The sequence below is a fragment of the Schistocerca nitens genome, chromosome 4 (genome assembly GCF_023898315.1).
Source record: "Schistocerca nitens isolate TAMUIC-IGC-003100 chromosome 4, iqSchNite1.1, whole genome shotgun sequence".
Taxonomy (NCBI): Eukaryota; Metazoa; Arthropoda; class Insecta; order Orthoptera; family Acrididae; genus Schistocerca; species Schistocerca nitens.
In genome coordinates this window covers 325,397,598-325,417,227 of record NC_064617.1, presented here as the reverse complement: position 1 = coordinate 325,417,227, position 19,630 = coordinate 325,397,598, and positions in this window count along the sequence as shown.

Below are 19,630 nucleotides of genomic sequence, written 5' to 3'. Positions count from 1 at the left end.
GATTGTGATGTTTGTTCTGTGTGAGTCTGGTACTTGCCTGAGGTTTGGCGAGATATTTGTAGTATTTGGGGTAGGAGCAGGATTTAGGAATGGGTATTGGGATTTTTCTCTTCGACTTAGTCGTCAAAGATCGTCATGGGGCGATTGTGTTTATCGCGGGACATGTCATACCGACCTAGGGAGTGGATGAGGGCGTTTCCCGACCTGGAAGTTCCTTCATAGAAGGCCCTTGCCAGGTCTTGGAAACGCTCTCTCAGGAGTGGGATTTCCGCAGCGGCATGCAAGTCGTCAATAGGGAATCCAAGGGGTAAACGCAGTGCCCTCCTGAGGGCGCGGTTCTGCAGCCTCTGCAGAGTGTCCAGGTGCTGCTTCGCCGCGTATCCCCAGACAGGACACGCGTATTCCATTACTGGCCGGATCAGGGCCTGGTATATGTTCACTCCTACTGAGCGGGAAAGGGAGCTGGATGAGTTGAGGATTGGGTACAGGATGGACATTCTGGCGCAGACCTTCCTATGGACCTCGTCTATGTGGGGTTTCCACGTAAGACGAGAGTCCAGGGTTACTCCAAGATACTTGGCGGTTCTGCGCCAGGGGAGTTGGGTTCCGTTTAGGTGAAGGTGGACGGGGGGGGCGTTGAGGAGGTTCGCGCCTTCCGAGCCTACGGGTAATCAGCATTGCCTGCGTCTTTTCAGAATTGATGGTGATTCGCCAGCGACGGGCCCAAGTTTCTGTGTCATCTAAAACCCTTTGTAGCCTACGAATGACCAGGTCCTTGTTCGCGTTTCTCGTGTAGAAGGCTGTGTCGTCAGCGTACTGTGCAGTGTGCACCAGGGGGGCCGTTGGAGTGTCCGCAGTGTACAGACTGTACAATACGGGCCCCAGGACCGATCCCTGTGGCACCCCAGCACGAATACGCCTTCTGGTGGAGGTGGCAGTTTCTACTTTGACGGAGAAAGTCCTATTGGTGAGGTAGCTCTTGATCAGCTGAACTATACTCCCGGGAAACCCTTGTGTGTACAACTTGTAGAGTAGCCCTCTATGCCATACTGAATCAAAGGCTTTGGCTACGTCTAGTAGCACTATCCCGCAGTAGCCTCTGTGATTGAAGCCCTCTGTGGCCGCTTCAACCACTCTCATGATCTGTTGTGGGGCAGAGTGGTTCTGCCGGAATCCGAATTGGAAATCCGGCAGAATTTGCTCTCTGGTAATATGTTCTTGTATGGGTCTTAGCATGAGGCGCTCATAGATCTTGCTGAGAGTTGGCAAGAGGCTAATCGGCCTGTAGTGCTGCGGGAATAGAGGGTCTTTCCCTGGTTTGTGTATTGCGACCAATTCCGCATGTTTCCAGCAAGCTGGGAACTCGCGGGTACGAGTAATCTCGTTGAAGACGTTCGCGAGGTGTTCGATCGCCGTGGGTGGGAGGTTTTTGACCAACTGGTTGGTGACTTTGTCATGTCCTGGCGCCCTTTTGGAGGGGAGGGACCTAATTACTTTTGCCACGTCTTCAGGGGCAAAAATTGTGGGTTCGTCTTCTGGGTCCTCCTCAGCATTGAGGAAGACAGCCAGTTGACGACGGACCACTCTTTCATGCTCATCATCCTGGGGATCAGCCGCTTGAAACTGCTTCTCGAAAGTGTCGGCGAGGGCGTTGGCCTTTTCAGCATGGCTGTAGGCCATACCCCGCTCGCCGTGCAGTGGCGGCATTCTAGCGCGTCTTTTTGTGAATTGTTTGGTTGCTTGCCAAAGTGTGTGATCGTCTACTTTGAGGGTTGTGAGGCGGTTTTGCCATTGCTGGTTTCTGTGCTCATTGAGCGCTACCTTCAATTCTCTCTGTAGACGATTGAGCAGCCTCCTTGTGGCCTGGTTTCTGGTTATCTTCCACTCTTTTGCCACTCTGTTCTTATGTCGAATTTGAGCTAGCAAGTGTTCCGGGAGCTGTATTTGCGGCGGCGGGCCATCCCTTTGTGGGGGGGTGGCCTCTTCTGCTGCCTGCAGAATGGTACCTGTTAGGTCTTGTAGCGCTTGTTCTACTGTTTCGGCAGTAGGTGGCGGAGCGCGAGCGATATCAGAGGCGACAGTTTCTCGGTATCGCTCCCAGTTTGTACGTTTGTAAGACGTCTGGTACCGTGGGAGTGCTACCCATTCTCCCACGTCGACCTCTAGGATCACTGGGTTGTGGTCGGAGGACATTCTGTTGATCGTCCTCGCGGTCACAAACCCCGTAATCCTCCTAGTGAGAGCTATGTCTAACACGTCGGGCCTGCCTCCATTTTTTGGAAAATGTGTGGGCTCGACTGGACCCCATGTTTCGAAATGGTGGTTGCGCGCTAGTTGTTGCAATCTGGCGCCTGCTCTGGAGGTTACTCTAGAATTCCAATCAGGATGTTTGGCATTGAAGTCGCCCCCTATTATGAGTTTGCCTTCAATTTGCCCTAGAGTAGCTGTGTCTTCCTCATCTATCTGGTCTTGTGGGGGTCGGTAGATTGCAACGATTGTTAGGGGTCCAGTGGCAGTGGCTACTTCCACTGCCACTGCTTCGATTTTATTGGTAGCTGGTAAGAATACCTGGTGGTGGGGGATCCCTCTTTTTATGTATATGGCCACTCCACCGCCATGGGTTGGCCTGTCCTTGCGATAACTAACATAGTTGGGGACTGTCGCTTTTGTTCCCGGTTTTAAGTGGGTTTCCCCCATCATGCATATGTCGATGGAGAACTCCTTCATGAGTTCTCTGAACTCGACCTCTTGGTTAACAATGCCGTCTGCGTTAAAGACGCACATTGTTAGGCCATGGATGTTTGGTCGTCTATCCATGATGGGGTTTTGAAACTGCTGAGGAAGTCGCAGAGGGGAGCGACTGCTGGACTGTTGCCTGAAGGGCGACGAGGATCTGTGTGTTCTGCTTCTGGGCTTCCCTGAATTCCTTCATCATTTCCATGACGAGGTTCATGGTCTGCACCATTACGCCTAACAACTGATCCATGGGGGGGGAGTGTGTGTGGGGTTCCCTAGAGCTTCCTCCATCATGGTGGACCTGGTCGTTGATGCTGTGTGTTTCCCGGTGTTGTTCTCGTGATAGTGTCTGGTGTTGTGATGATTGGGCCACGCTTTCATGGTTCCTCGGAGGAGAAACCACTTCCGCATATGTCGCCCTCGGTGTGTCCGGCCTTGGTTTTACCCAGGCCTTGTCTGTGTGTGTTGTTGTATTTTGTTTTCTTGTGTGACTGGTTGGGTTTGTAGTGTTTTGTTTGCGTGTGTGGGGGGCGGCCTTTGCGCCCTTTGCCTGCTGTGAGTGTCTTTTATGGACCTCACAACCCTGGTAACCCGCTGTGTGGTTTTTGCCACACAGCGCGCACCTTACTTGTGGGTCCGTGTGTTTGAGTGTGCATGTCCTGGTGTCGTGGGCCTCGGCGCACTTCCTGCATCTCACTGGCATGTTGCAGTGCGCAGCGATGTGGTTCAGGCCCTGACACCTGAAGCACTGCACCGTCTTGTTTTTACGGCGCAGCGGCTCCGTGGTGACAGGGACTGCCAGGACCATCTTAATCTCCCTCTTGTTTTGAGGTATGTCAGGGAGTGTTACCTGGTACAGCGGCCACTTACTGTCTATGCTGCCCATTTGTTGTACCACCTTGACGACGTACCCCCGGGCAGTCAGGTCTGTTTTGATTGCCTGGGGGGACACTCGTCTTGGAAGGTCTCTGATTACTATATTTCTGTTTCGTGTCTTTGTTGTTGGGAAAGTGTAGTGTGGTATGCTTCTTGTGTTGAATAGTGTTTTGACTGTGTTGTAGTGTTCTAGTGTGTGTACTGTGACTTTTATTTTGTCTCCACCGGCAGGTTTTGCCTGGAAACTGCCTCCCCCGATTTCTGTCTTGAGCAACTCGAAGAGCTCCTCGTAGTTTTGGGAAAACTCTGCGACAATCGGGGGGAGGTGGTGGGAGACTTGGTTCTGTGTTTCTGTTGTGTTTTCTGTTGCCTCTGGCTCCTCAGCAACCGCCTGGAATCTGTTTGGTGTGGGTTCCACTCCCCGGGCTGGCGGAAGCCTCGGCTGGCGAAACGTTTTCTTCGCCAGCACGAAACCATCCGAATCCTGCCCGGTTACGCGGTTCCCTTCCAGTGCTGATGTTTCCTGGTCCCCTCCCAGAGCGACGACAGGTGCTGTCGGGGGCGCAGGCTCCTCGGAGGGTGTGGGAGTGGTTAGGGTGGAGGTGGTGGATTGCTTCTTCCCCTTGGAGTGCTTCTCCTTCCTGTCCTTCCTGTCACGCCGCTGCTTTGATGTGGTGGACTTGTGTGGGGGGGATTTAAGGTATTTGGAACGGGTGGAGGACTGAGACGAGGGGGTGGGTTTGGGGAGGATTTTGGTCGGCATGCGGGTCGTCTGCTTGCCATTTTTCATGGTTTCAAGGAATTCAGGTAGTGTGTTGGTGGCGTGGGCAAGCAGGAGCGGGGGTAGGACGAGGTTAGGAGGGGTGGGATTGCAAGTACTGACAATGTATGAGGATGTTGGTGTTCTGTGTAGGGTGGCATTTTTTGCTGTGTTATTTGCCACGTCCGGAACGGAGAGGGGGGGTGCTGCCAGGGGGGTGCCAGTTACAGCCATCGTTGACACCGTTAGGTGGCCCGGCTGCATTGCTGGCCCTATTCTCCTTGTGGACGCGGAGGTCTGATCGGCGGCGGCGGAAACCTTCTCTGCGGTTCCGCGGCCGGCTCCCAGGTCCTGGCCCACATTTTCCCTAACCTTGGGGGGGGCAGAGACTGACTCTGCGGCAGCTGAGGTGCTCGAGTCGGCCGGCCGAGCGGCCCGCGGCAACAAGAAAGCGCGCCTCGTGTCGTCAGCGGAAAGAGACCGCCGCGACCCCAAGGCGCCACCCAAGCTCGGCATACCACAACGACGAGAAGACACGACAACTCTGCCAGGCGACGCCATGCAAATGTTTTTCCCAGTGCCGTCCGTGCTAAGACCTCAGATGATACTGAGCGCCAATCTGTGTTTTTACAAAAACTCAGTTGGTCGCTCCTGCGTCCTTGGTATGCGTAAGTTTCGAAGCTTTACGCACCCTCGAGACGTAACCCGCAAGCAGGTCCCTATGGCTCGGTGTAGTATCGTACGCGCTCCTGCAGCTCCGCACGCGATCAATGCACAGTACGACTGGCACCGAGCGACTCCCTATAAAGGCTCCTGGACCAGTGACTGATTCCGGGCGCCGACCAATCAGGTACCTGCGGAATCGGCCGCCGCGCCAGTGGTGGGGGGTTCGCGGCGCGGACCGGGCGTCGAGTCCCTGCCTGTTCCTAAAACGTCTGTGGCCGCTACCGTCTTCGTGCCGGAGCGTTCTCTTCTAATTTTAGTTATTGCGGGATTCCACGCTGTACTAAGTTGGAAACCAGTGTCTCGATTGATCAGGTTGCTGTTCAGCCGAATTTCTACAGCCTCTTTGAAAACTGAATCCCAAAATCCTTTAGCGTCACACAGCTTCTTCGTACCCTCAAAGAGGAAGGTGTGTCCTTCGTTAAGGCTATGTTCCGCTACCGCCGATTTTTCTGTCTGACCAAGGTGTACATTTCTAATGTGTTCCGAGCGCCTCTGCGTGATGCAGCGCTGCGTTTGTCCGATGTATTTCGAACCACATTCACATTCAATACTGTATACGCCCGGAGTCTGCAGTCCTAGGTGGTCTTTGACTGAGCCAAGTATGTCCTTAATTTTACTTGGGGCATGAAAAATTGTCTTAATGTTGTGTTTCTCCAGAATGCGGGCAATCTTGGCTGTTGGCGGTCCCGCGTATGGTAGAAATGCCAGGCATCTGGTCTCATCTTCTTCTTCTGGTGTGTCTACCTTCCTGCTCTTGTGTAGGGCGCGCGAGATTTGCGTCTCATTATAACCGTTGCTGCGGAAGGTCTTCCTTAGGTGTTGTAACTCTGCAGGTAGGCTGTCATCATCACAGATAGACTTGGCCCTGTGCACAAGTGTGTTAAGCACTGAGTTGCGTTGTGCTGGGTGGTGGCAACTCTGTGCATGAAGGTATAAATCCGTATGTGTCTTCTTCCTATACACAGCGTGACCCAAGGTGCCATCAGGGTGCCTCTTGATTAGAATGTCAAGGAAGGGCAAGCTTCCGTTTTCTTCCACCTCCATGGTGAATTGTATGTTGCTGTGTATGCTGTTGAGATGTCGCAGGAAGTCTTGCAGGTTCTCTCTGCCATGTGGCCACACGACAAAAGTGTCATCCACATATCTGTAAAAGGCTTTAGGTTTCAATGGGGCGGTGTCCAGGGCTATGTCTTCAAAGTGCTCCATGTAAAGATTAGCGATGCCTGGAGCTAATGGGGACCCCATGGCTACACCATCCACTTGTTCATAAAATTTGCCTCCACACTTGAAGTAGGTGTTTGTTAACACATGCCGGAACAGCTTTATTGTGTCCTCACTAAAGCGTGTTTCGAGCAGCGCTAGGGAGTCTTCCAGCGGTACTCGTGTGAAGAGTGAGGTGACGTCAAAGCTGACAAGAAGATCTTCTTTATCCAGGCGAAAACCTTGTAGTACCTTCACAAACTCCGCCGAGTTCTTGACATGGTGCTCACAGTGACCCACGATCGGTTTGAGCAGTTGTGCTAGGTACTTGGCTAAACCATATGTCGGTGAGTTGATGGTGCTCACTATGGGTCGCAATGGAACTCCGTCTTTGTGGATCTTAGGGAGCCCATATAGCCGTGGTGGCGCCGGTGCTCTGGGGTACAGCTTCCTGATGACGTCCTTTTCCAGTCCAGAGTCATTGAGCAAGGCGATGGTCTTGCGAGTCACGGAAGCTGTCGTGTCCTTGTCCAGTTGCTTGTAGGCAGTATCTTGTAGCAGTGAGTTAATCTTCTGCCAATAATCTTCTTTCCTCAGTATCACCGTGGCATTGCCTTTGTCAGCAGCTAGAACGACAGTGTCCTCATCCTCACGTAGGGCCTTAAGAGCCTTCCATTCAGCAGACGTTATGTTGTTCTTGGGCATTTTTGCCTTCTCCAGGACCCTGCACGTCTCTCTCCTAACTTCCTCCGCTGCCTCCGTAGGGAGGCCGCGCACGGCTTGCTCGATGCTGCTGATAATGTCCCGCTTAGGTAGTGTCCTGGGTACTGGAGCAAAGTTAAGTCCTCTCGACAGCACTGATATTGTGGTCTCGTCCAGTTCTTTGCCTGCCAGATTGATGACAGTCTTGGCATTGGTTGTGTGGTCGGCATGTTGCCGGGCTCCAGACAGTCTGGTGAACTTGCCACATTGTTTTTCCGTGGCTTTTCTCTTGTGGATCTCACTGCTTGCATATGTGTTTCCGTCGATCCACTCCCATGTGTGTGGTGGGAGATGGGATGCCAATCGAAGGTGTTGAGTAAGCAGCATCCTTGCGTTCTTATCTAACTCCTGCCTGGTGACCCGTATGTGTTCGCGCACCAGGGCCGCACCGGCTCGTTGTAGTATGCGTCTGGATCTTGTTGTGCTAACAGGGTGTCGCAAGTTGGCAAATTTCGGCAACACTTCTTTATCTCGACACCGTTGTAAGAAGGCCAGTCTGCTAAGCAGCTTGCCCAACAGCTAAGTCCAACAGATGGGAAACATAGGCAGCAAATGGCCCCTGTATCAGGTCACACTGCCAGACGTCCCACAGAACAAAAGGGACATTAAGACGATCCTGGCGGTCCCTGTGACCACTGAACCACTGCGCCGCAAAAACAAGACGGTGCAGTGCTTCAGATGTCAGGGCCTCAACCACATTGCGGCACACTGCTCAATGGCAGTGAGGTGCAGAAAATGCGCCGAGGCCCATGACACACGAACGTGCAACATAAAACACACGGACCCGCAAGTAAGGTGCGCGCTGTGTGGCAAAAACCACACAGCGGGCTACCAAGGTTGTGAGGTCCATAAAAGACACACACAGCAGGCAAAGGGTGCAAAGGCCGCCCCCCACACACGAAAAGAAAACACCACGAACCCATCCAGACACACAAGAAACCAAAACATTACAACACACACAGACAAGGCCTGGGGAAAACCAAGGCCGGACACACCGAGGGCGACATATGCGGAAGTGGTTTCTCCTCCGAGGAACCATGAAAGCGTGGCCCAATCACCACAACACCAGACACTATCACAAGAACAACACCGGGAAACACACAGCAACAACGACCAGGTCCACCATGACGGAGGAAGACCTAGGGAACCCCACACACACTCCCCCCCCCTCCCCATGGATCAGTTGTTAGGCGTAATGGTGCAGACCATGAACCTCGTCATGGAAATGATGAAGGAATTCAGGGAAGCCCAGAGGCAGAACACACAGATCCTCGTCGCCCTTCAGGCAACAGTCCAGCAGTCGCTCCCCTCTGCGACTTCCTCAGTAGCACCAAAACCCCATCATGAATAGACGACCGAATATTCAAGGCCTGACAATGTGCGTCTTTAACGCAGACGGCATTGTTAATCAAGCGGTCGAGTTCAGAGAACTCATGAAGGAGTTCTCCATCGACATATGCATGATGGGAGAAACCCACCTAAAACCGGGAATAAAAGCGACAGTTCCCAACTACGTTACCTACCGCAAAGACAGGCCAACCCAAGGCGGAGGAGTGGCCATATATGTAAAAAGAGGGATCCCCCACCACCAGGTATTCTTACCAGCTACCAACAAAATCGAAGCAGTGGCGGTGGAAGTAACCACTGCCACTGGACCCCTAACAATTGTTGCAGTCTACCGACCCCCACATGACCAATTAGATGAGGGAGACATAGCTGCTCTAGGGCAAATTGAAGGCAAACTCATAATAGGGGGAGACTTCAATGCCAAACATCCTGATTGGAATTCTAGAGTAACCTCCAGAGCAGGCGCCAAACTGCAACAACTAGCGCGCACCCACCACTTCGAAACATGGGGTCCAGTCGAGCCCACACATTTTCCAAAAAATGGAGGCAGGCCCGACGTGTTAGACATAGCTCTCACTAAGAGGATCGCAGGGTTTGTGGCCGCAAGGACAATCAACAGAATGTCTTCCGACCACAACCCAGTGATTCTGGAGGTCGATGTGGGAGAATGGGTAGCACTCCCACGGTACCAGACGTCGTACAAACGTACAGACTGGGAGCGATACCAGGAAACTGTCGCCTCTGATATCGCTCGCGCTCCGCCACCTACTGCCGAAACAGTAGAACAAGCGCTACAAGACCTAACAGGCACCATCTTGCAGGCAGCGGAAGAAGCCACCCCTCCACAAAGGGATGGCCCACCGCCGCAAATACAGCTCCCGGAACACTTGCTAGCTCAAATTCGACATAAGAACAGAGCGGCAAAAGAGTGGAAGATCACCAGAAATCAGGCCACCAGGAGGCTGCTCAATCGACTACAGAGAGAACTGAAGGTTGCGCTCAATGAGCACAGAAACCAGCAATGGCAAAACCGCCTCACAGCTCTCAAAGTAGACGATCATACACTATGGCACGCGACCAAACAGTTTACAAAACGACGCGCTAGGATGCCGCCACTGCATGGCGAGCGCGGACTGGTCTACAGCCATGCTGGAAGGCCAACGCCCTCGCCGACTCCTTAGAGAAGCAGTTCCAAGCGGCACAACCCCAGGATGAAGAGCATGAAGAGGTAGTCAGTCGTCAACTGACTGTCTTCCTCAATGCCGAGGAGGACCCAGAGGACGAACCCATACTTTTTGCCCCCGAGGACGTGGCAAGAGTAATCAGGTCCCTCTCTACAAAAAGGGCACCAGGGCACGACAGTGTCACTAATCAGTTAGTCAAAAATCTCCCACCTACAGCAATCACACACATCGCGAACGTCCTCAACGAGATTACTCGATCCCGTGTTTTCCCAGCTTGCTGGAAACATGCGGAAGTGGTCGCGATACACAAACCAGGGAAAGACCCTCTATTCCCGCAGCACTACAGGCCGATTAGCCTCTTGCCAACTCTCAGCAAGATCTATGAGCGCCTCCTACTAAGACCCATACAAGAACATATCACCAGAGAGCAAATTCTGCCGGATTTCCAATTTGGGTTCCGGCAGAACCACTCTGCCCCACAACAGATTATGAGAATGGTTGAAGCAGCCACAGAGGGCTTCAACCACAGAAGCTACTGCGGGATAGTGCTACTAGACGTAGCCAAAGCCTTTGATTCAGTATGGCATAGAGGGCTACTCTACAAGTTGTATACACAAGGGTTTCCCGGGAGCATAGTTCAGCTGATCAAGAGCTATCTCACGAATAGGACTTTCTCCGTCAAAGTAGAAACTGCCACCTCCACCAGAAGGCGTATTCGTGCTGGGGTGCCACAGGGATCGGTCCTGGGGCCCGTATTGTACAGTTTGTACACTGCGGACACACCAACGGCCCCCCTGGTGCACACTGCACAGTACGCCGACGATACAGCCTTCTACACGAGAAACGCGAACAAGGACCTGGTCATCCGTAGGCTGCAAAAGGTTTTAGATGACACGGGAACATGGGCCCGTCGCTGGCGCATCACCATCAACTCTGAGAAGACGCAGGCAATGCTGATTACCCGCAGGCTCGGAAGGTGCGAACCTCCTCAACGTCCCCCCCTCCACCTTCACCTAAATGGAATCCAACTCCCCTGGCGCAGAACCGCCAAGTACCTTGGCGTAACCTTGGACTCTCGTCTTACGTGGAAACCCCACATAGACGAGGTCCACAGGAAGGTCTGCGCCAGAATGTCCATCCTATACCCTATCCTGAACACAACCAGCTCCCTTCCTTGCCCAGTAGCAGTAAATGTATACCAGGCCCTGATCAGGCCGGTGATGGAGTATGCGTGCCCTGTCTGGGGATACGCGGCGAAGCAGCAGCTGGACAAACTCCAGAGGCTGCAGAACCGCGCCCTCAGAAGGGCGCTGCGTCTACCTTATGGATTCCCCACGGACGACTTGCACGCCGCAGCCGAAATCCCACTCCTGAGAGAGCGTTTCCAGGATCTGGCAAGGGCCTTCTATGAGGGTTCTTCCAGATCCGGTAACGCGCTCATCCACTCCCTAGGTCGGTATGACATGTCCCACGATAAGCATAAGCGCCCTATGACGATCTTCGACGATTAAGTCGAAGAGAAAATCCCAAAACCCAATCCCTAATCCAGCTCCTTCCCACATAACACCAATCTTTTCGCCTACCTCAGGCAAGTACCAGACTCACTCACAACAAACATCTCAAGTCACAGACACCAAAAAACTATAGAAAAAAAAAATCACACACACACGTCCACAGGGGAGTAAAAGCCGAAAGGCTACAAACTCCCCCTTACACTTCCCCAAAGAGGGGAAAGTAATAGATGTAAGCAGCAGCAGCAGCATCTCGACACTTCGCTTGAAGATGATGGGTACGAAACCCTTCGAAACGTTGCGAGAAGACGACGCCTTTACTCGGCTGATCACCCGAGAAGATTTCACGAATGGAATACGCCGAGAAAGTCTCAAATCACATCTAGTGAGACTGATTGGCGATGGTATGGTAGAATGTTATGGTCGTTGCTGCTGCATATGTGCAAACGAGAGAAGTTTAAAACTGCTAAGGGTATATAGAGAAAGAGCAGAAGTGAAAAGCTGTTCTAGTTTGTAATTAGTGGCAGTAATTTTAGAGGGATAATTTATATGTTTTACTTTGGGATTCATGAGTAATTTGTTAGTTTGTTGTGGCTCTGTACGTGTGCAAGAGGGGGAAGTTTAGGCACTGAGGGTTCGTGGAGGTCAGTGACCTCGTGGAATTTAGTAAAATATGTGGTCAGTTTGAAGGGTATTAAAATTGTAATTGTATGTGCACGCGATTTTGGTGCGTGGAAGTAGGAAGGATTGATTAATGTCAATTAAATAGAACTTACGTGAATTTCTGATTACTGTGATTCAGTCGTTTGCCTTGTGACTTTGTTCCTACAGTATCGTTGTTCGCTGGAGGGAACCTTTAGCGAGTATCCTGGTTGGTTTTGGGAAATGTTTTGTTGATGGGTTATTACTTGTGGTTTTCGTTGCAGACAGATTTGTCACGATAAACGGTGGAGCTCGGATTTCTGAGGCAGACACGTTTCTGCGAGGCACTTGGTCAAAATACTGATGTGAGTTGATCAATACTTCGTGCTAAAATCCGTGTGAGGATGTGTAGTGAAAGGAAAAATTAGTACATGAAGGAGCCTTAGCACTGAGCGGGAGGCACATAAGTGAAAGTGCATTTAAAATTTTTATATCTTGTCCAAAAAAATTGCATCCAGGCAATTATTTAATATGCCGTTTCGGTCATAATTTGTGTTAGTTTATTTCGTATTTCATGCTGCTCCCACACCACTACAAAAATTTTGTGAACACAGTTGGCCTGGCGTTTCAATCGTTTAACTCTGTTCTTTGTAATTTGTTTGTATGTACTGGTATGAACTGAAGGGTGATACTTCTGAACATTCTGGAAAGCCAGAATGTTAATAAGTGGAGGTGTGTGAGTTAACGGGCGAGTTGTGGCGCCCTGGAAATATTATATGTTCGGAGTTGGGGCGGCCGCACAGGTGGCCCGACAAAGCCAGGGTCTGGCAGCAAACACGTGGTGCAAAACGATAGCCGGACGAGAGGGGTAGCCCCAGCGCAAGGAGAACATCAAAAGCAGACTAGCACTGTCAAAAAGGGCATTCCCGGGCAAGAGAAGACTACTAGTGTTAAACATAGGCCTTAATTTGAGCCGGCCGAGGTGGCCGAGCGGTTCTAGGTTATACAGTCTGGAACCGCGCGACCTCTACGGTCGGGGGTTCGAATCCTGCCTCGAGCATGGATGTGTGTGAGGTCCTTAGGTTAGTTAGGTTTAAGTAGTTCTACGTTCTGGGGGACTGATGACCTCAGAAGTTAAGTCCCATAGTGCTCAGAGCCATTTGAACCATTTGAACCTTAATTTGACAAAGACATTTCTGAGAATGTACGTTTGGAGCACAGCATTGTGTGATAGTGAAACACGGACTGTGGGAAAATCGTAACTACATAAGAGAATCGAAGCATTAGATACGTGTTGCTACAGACGATTGCTGAAAATTGTGTGGACTGATAAGGTAAGGAATGAGGAGGTTCTTCCCAGAAACGGAGAGGAGAGGAATACATGGAAAACCCTGTCAAAGAGAAGGAACAGGATGATAGGACGTACGTTAAGACAAGAGGGAAAGACTTCCATGGTGCTAGAGGGAGCTGTAGAGGAAGACACAGATTGTTATACATCCACCAAATATTTAAGGTTGCAGGTGGTAGTCTGAGATGAAGAGGTTAGCACAAGAGAGGAATTCTTGGCGGGCCACGTCAAACCAGTCGAAAAACTGATGACTCAAAAAAAAAAAGAAAAAATGACATCTATGAAACACCTGCATCCCTTCATACTTGATGTCTTCCCTGATGGCGATGTCATCTCTCAGCAGTGTATAATTGTCCATGTCTCAGGGTCGGAATCATTCTACAGTGGTTTGAGGAGCATTATATTGAACTCGCTTTGTTGTGTCGGTAACTAAATTCGCCCTATGTAAATCCTATGGAATATTTCTGGGTCGCTACCCGGCACAATTACCGCGTACAAAAATCAGCGGCCAGTTATTTACGCGTATTGCATGACGTGTGCGTAGAGGTCTGCCACATACCTCCCCAAACCTACCAACAAACTGTCGGATCCCTGATACGCAGAATCAGTGATGTATTTCGTTCCAATGATGGACAAAGCAAGCTTTTAAGTAGGTGGTCATACTGTTTTGGTTCATCCCTGTATATAAGGAATGAGAGTGGGTCCGTAAGTGAGCCCTCCCGGACCCCCTTTGTGATCTCACCCGTCACAATTCTTTTTTCAGCTTTCGAACATTTTTCGAATTATCCAGCACAACCTTTTGCTTTTTGTTTTTTAAATATGATTCAAACCAGTTATGTGTGATGCACCAGCCACAATACTTAAGTTTTTCTATGAGTGCAACACGATCTACAGAATCAAACTTCTTCAGAGGATCACAGCGGACTATATATTATTATTAAAGACTTGTAACATTTGGTGGGTGAGGGAATAAATAGCATTCTCAGCGAGTAACTCTTTTAGGATGGAATGTATGATTTGCTAAGTAAATTGTTTCTAATTATTTGTGAGACTTGAGTACATAAGTCTCTCGAATACTGTGGAAAAAGCTGTCAATAAGGAAACTGGACAATTATTACTTAAACCTTTCTTGTCACCTTCCTTAGAAAGCGGTATAGCTGTTTCACATTTTAATATGTTGTGTTTTAAAAAGGGCTACGTACAGGCTGACAGTTGTTGAGCTATATGAAATAGAATCGTCGTAACTTCTGAACGGATTGCGTTAAGAAGTTCAAAACGCACAGTTGACCGCGGAGCATGATGGATGAGAATTAATACGCGTATGCACGGTTTGGTTTAGCGACGAGACCTACTTTAATTAGAATTGGTTACTCAATAAGCAAAATTGGGCGCATTCGAGGGACCGAGAATCCGCATTTCGTGATGGAGAAGTCTCTTCACCCACAACGTGTGACTGTGTGGTGTGCAATGTCCAGTCACGGAATAATCGGTGCAATATTCCTTGATGTCACGGTGACTATTTAACGGTACGTGAAGGTTTTGGAATATGATTTCATCCTCATTATCCAAAGTGACCTTGATTTCACCAGGATGTGGTTCATACAAGACGGAGCTCGACCCCATCGAAGCAGGAGTGTGTTTGACGTCCTGGAGGAGCACTTCAGGAATCTCATTCTGGCTCTTTGGTACCCATAGGCCACTGGCATTGGCCTCGATTGGCCGCCATACTCTCCGGATCTGAACACATGCGACTCCTTTTTGTGGGGCTATATTAAAGAGAAGATGTACAGCATTAACCTCAAAACCATTGATGAGCTGAAAGCCATTCAGGAGGTCATCGAGAGCATCGATGTTCCGAGACTTCAGCGGGTCATGCAGAATTTCGCTATTCGTCTGCACATATCACCGCCAATTATGGCAGGCGTATGGAACATGTAATAACCTAAATTCTCTTATCTGTAGTGACGTTTACATGTTGAATAAAGTGTCTGCAGTGTGTGGACGCCTTAGTTTGTTACTAATTTACGTTTTTTCCTATAGTTCAATAATGGTCAGCATGCACGCGTATGTTAATATGGTTATTATAAAAGGCAAATTCTTGTACAATAATTTCTAGGTAATGTTGTAATAAATAGGAGATTGTAACCGTTCATTGCATATTGTAAGACAGAAGTAGAAAAACCAGCACTCTTCACTTCCCAAACCCGTAGATACAGTCTAACAAACAATAATTGGTTCAGCGTTCATCTGGCCACGTAACTCTGTTATTATGCCCCACTCCTCAAACTCGCAGCAGCCAAAGTGACTGCAACCTGGCTCAATGACTCTGCTCGTATAGGCTGTCCTCTGAAGAGTTCCATTTGAGAACACATGTGGTGAACAGTGGACTCCGAAAAATATGTGCCCCAGTCATTCACTTGCGATTGCGTCACAGAATGCTAACCATACTGCTTTTACACTTAGAAAAGTTTGGTGAATCTCCTGTTGTCGGACGCGATGTGGCGTCTGAAAACTGGACTCCTGTTAGCTTGTTCGCTCACGTAATGTGCATAGATTGTAATGGCTGCAGTTTGTGAGCGTCCGTTGAGGTTCGCCCTTTGTGTAATCTCGCTCCCAGTTGCTAACCCATCCCACCCCACACTTTGTCAAAGATGTTTAAATCGGCAGCTTTTCTCTGCTACGCGGAATCTACTGAATGACGTCTTTGTATTCGGGGCTCCATTTATATTCATCCATTCATTTTCGTATATTCCGTCATGAAAGGAAATGTTCTGGGACGTGGAATCAGTTGGCGGATTTAATAAAGAAAAGACGCTTCAGAAACTAAGTCCGTACACAATATTAATGATGAAACATCTCTAAAATGCTAACATTAATTCCAAACTAACATTAATTCTTTACAATTAGCAGAAAAGTTATTACTACATGCAGCTCCTTTATTAGTTTCTCCAAATACGTACTATTTAAATACTGTGTTTCGAGGAAACCTGACACTCTAAGTAACTAGATTTCTTGCAGAAGTTGTCGTTGTTTCGAGTTATGTATTTTTCCGTCTCTTCTTGGTAGAAGAACATAATAGTAAATGACAAACACAATATTGAGTGCATTCTAAACCATAGATTCCCAGCCTGTGGTTCGCGAAACCACAGGCGGTTCGCAAAATATTTCAAGGCGTTCGCCAAAACCCTTACTCATAATGGCAGTTTTCGAGGTTGAGCCTGTTACTATTTCCTCAGTTTCTGTTAATTTGTCATGATAATAATATTGGTAACCTTCTCAGTGAATTTCAAGAAATAGGTAATTACAATGAAAACTGTTATTTATTGTTGCAACTAGACCTACACGTTGTGTAGCTTTTAAGCCGTAACTTGAGTAATTTTAGGATTTATCCGTTAAGAGTTAAGTTAACTTAAGGTTATTAAATATTTTGGTAGCAATTAAATTTTATCCCTGTCTGCTCTATTAAGCCGTAATGAGAGTGACTTTAGGATTTACCGCCACGCGGGATTAGCCGAGCGGTCTCAGGCGCTGCAGTCACGGACTGTACGGCTGGTCCCGGCGGAGGTTCGAGTCCTCCCTCGGGCATGGGTGTGTGTGTTTGTCCTTAGGATAATTTAGGTTAAGTAGTGTGTAAGCTTAGGGACTGATGACCTTAGCAGTTCAGTCCCATAAGATTTCACACACATTTGAACATTTTAGGATTTGCCCTTTAAGGTTAAGTTAAATTAAGTTTATTAAATCTTTAGATAGGACCTAAATTTTATGTGTGTCTACTGAACTCAAATCTTTGTAGAAGGTGTTCGTGAGTCGGAAAATGTTGGGATCCGCTGTTCTAATGGATTAATTTCTTTAGTTAACCGGCTTTTGGTTTACAAGGCCACCATCAGTCTTTAACTCAATGTCATACAATATTTGTAAACAACAACACAAAAGATATTACTCATCTAGACTGAGGTACGAACACGCAGTGCTGTGGTAATGCTATTATATATATATATATATATATATATATATATATATATATATATATATAAAAATAGGCAATCGCAATAAAATGAATAAACATAGAAAAATGGAGCAAATGAAAGGAACACACAGTTTGAGACGCATTTGGAAAGCTATGAGAATTGAATAAAGCTTAGAAGAGGGAACGTATTCAGCGGCTGTCATTTAATATTAAATCAGAACTGTGGGTCAAATGTTTGGTGATTTCCAGGATTTCCAGGGCCCCCAACAGGTTGAGGTTCAGGCCTTTGTTTGCTAAGTCGAGGACTGACTGGTTTCTGCAAGCTCCAGTTTCGCATATGGAGGTTACAGAAACTTCCATAAGGAATGCGGATTATGTGAACAATGACTTACTGATAAGTTTCTTCATTTGTGAGCTCTTGTTCTTACCGTTCTATTTCCATTTGGCCATCGACTAACATCCACGTATACAGAGTGTCTTACGATGAATGGTCAAAATTGAAGGACATGATAGTCACAGTCATTCGAAGCAAAACATTTTGGTAAACATGAGATGTAAAATGCGCACCTTAAGAGCGACCACTTCTTCATCTTCGATTCTATGAAACAAATCTCTTGTTTTGCAAGTTCCTTGCTTTCTATATTTCGGGAGAAGTTTTTATGAACCGAAATTAGAAAAAATTTCTAGTGAACATGGGTTCTAAACTGTATTCTTTAAGAGCTATGCGCTCTGGTTCCTTGGCAGAGATGTGTTTCAGAGCAGCGAATATGAGCAAGTGCTCGTAACTCTTAAGGTATGTGCTTTGGAGCCCATTTTTTTCTTTTTCTTGTTCCATACTACCATCTCCCAGACCAGGGAAGAAAAACCGCTTTCAGTAACAGAGAGGTGTTGCACAGTATCGAAGATGAAGAAGTGCTCACGCTCATAGTGCGTAAGATATGAATTTACAACTTATTTGCTACGAATAATCGTTCCTGTCATGCCCCTGAATGCTTGGATTTTCCTCCTGGGACACTCAGTATAAATGTTGTCGACCTCGCCTTCAATGTCATTCTGTATGCTGTGCGACGTCTCTTTTTCTCCTTTCTAGCTTTTATTCTGGTATACGGGATCTGGTATTTTCATAATTTAGTAAATTTGATTTGATTTTAATTTTGTAGACCAGATGTTCAGCACACAACTAAGCAAGTTTAGTCTGTGTGCTACCTGTCTGTGAAGCGTGTAAATCTTCCTATGCGTCTTAACTGGTTTCGCCTATCTGAGTATCATATTTTCTGAGGCATATATTGAGAATCGGCCCAGAATAGGCCTAGAAACTAGAAAACCGCATAAAAACACGTTCAGGTTGGCCGGTATATCAGACCAGTGATTGTTAGTCAGACTCGCGGATTCGACGGCGTCTTGGACCAGCTACATCTCGCGACCTAGGAAGCTTCAGGTTATGCTACATGAGCGGATGGGTACTACGTCATACTACAGTGATATAAATATGTGCCGATGTTTTGTTAGATTTTGGGCGGTTTTCTTCAAGGCACTATGTCTGTGAGTCGCTATAATACTGGGGTTGCGAAATACTACCCTTACGCAGTCAGGGTTATTCTTTGATATCTATAAAACAAGACATTGTAAACTTGTTTGTACTATTATTAATGTAATTCAACATCGTCAAAAACATTCATTGAAACTTCGATCCTTAGTAGGAATAGGAAACAATGTAATAATTGGAAATCTAGGTCCCCCTTAGCTCCCAGAAAGAGGGCCAAAACAAACGGATACAGAAAAATAATTAAAAAAGATGAAAGTCGTTGCTCCGAAACATTAAACAGGATGTTTAAACGTGGAGCTGTTGCTTGTATTACACTTGGGGTTATTGTAAACATGTAGTACTATCTTTACAAATGTGAACACTTTGTTTTATTTGCTAAAGCTGCGAATAAAATTAGGATTTTTCGGGAAAGAGTGCTACATAGCCTCAAAATCTTGTTAACGTCCTTTGCACATAGTATAGTATAGCGGGGATACTACACGACAGTTAATGGCTACATTAAATGTATTCACAATTGCGAATATGGACAACCGTCAGCTGTAGAATGGAATGCCAGCAAGGACAATTTGTGCCGGACCGGGACTCAAGGCCTGATATCCCGTTTACAATTGGGCTATCCGTGCACAACTCTAGGCCACCCTCAAACTTCCATACGTCGTCAACAATGCCTCCGCAACCTGTACTCTTATATCCATTATGTTTATTTACGTACAAGGGAGACATTTTACTTGCAAGTCGCTTGCCCGGTGTCGGCAGATAAATTCGATATAGCAGTGCCTGTGTTATTCTGAATTACGATTCAAAGTTCCTTTGGACATGCATGCATATCCAGAGGACCGAAGGAACTTTGTACTGTAATTCAGAATTACACAGCCATTGCAGTAGCGTTTTGTACAATTAATGTCTGTACTAAGGCGCACAGAATGGGCATACTCGCGTGGTAGTGATAACGGAACAATATGCAAGCAGATTTGTGTGAAACAAAGCGACCTTTTAACCCAGACAGCCCACACAACAATGAGTGT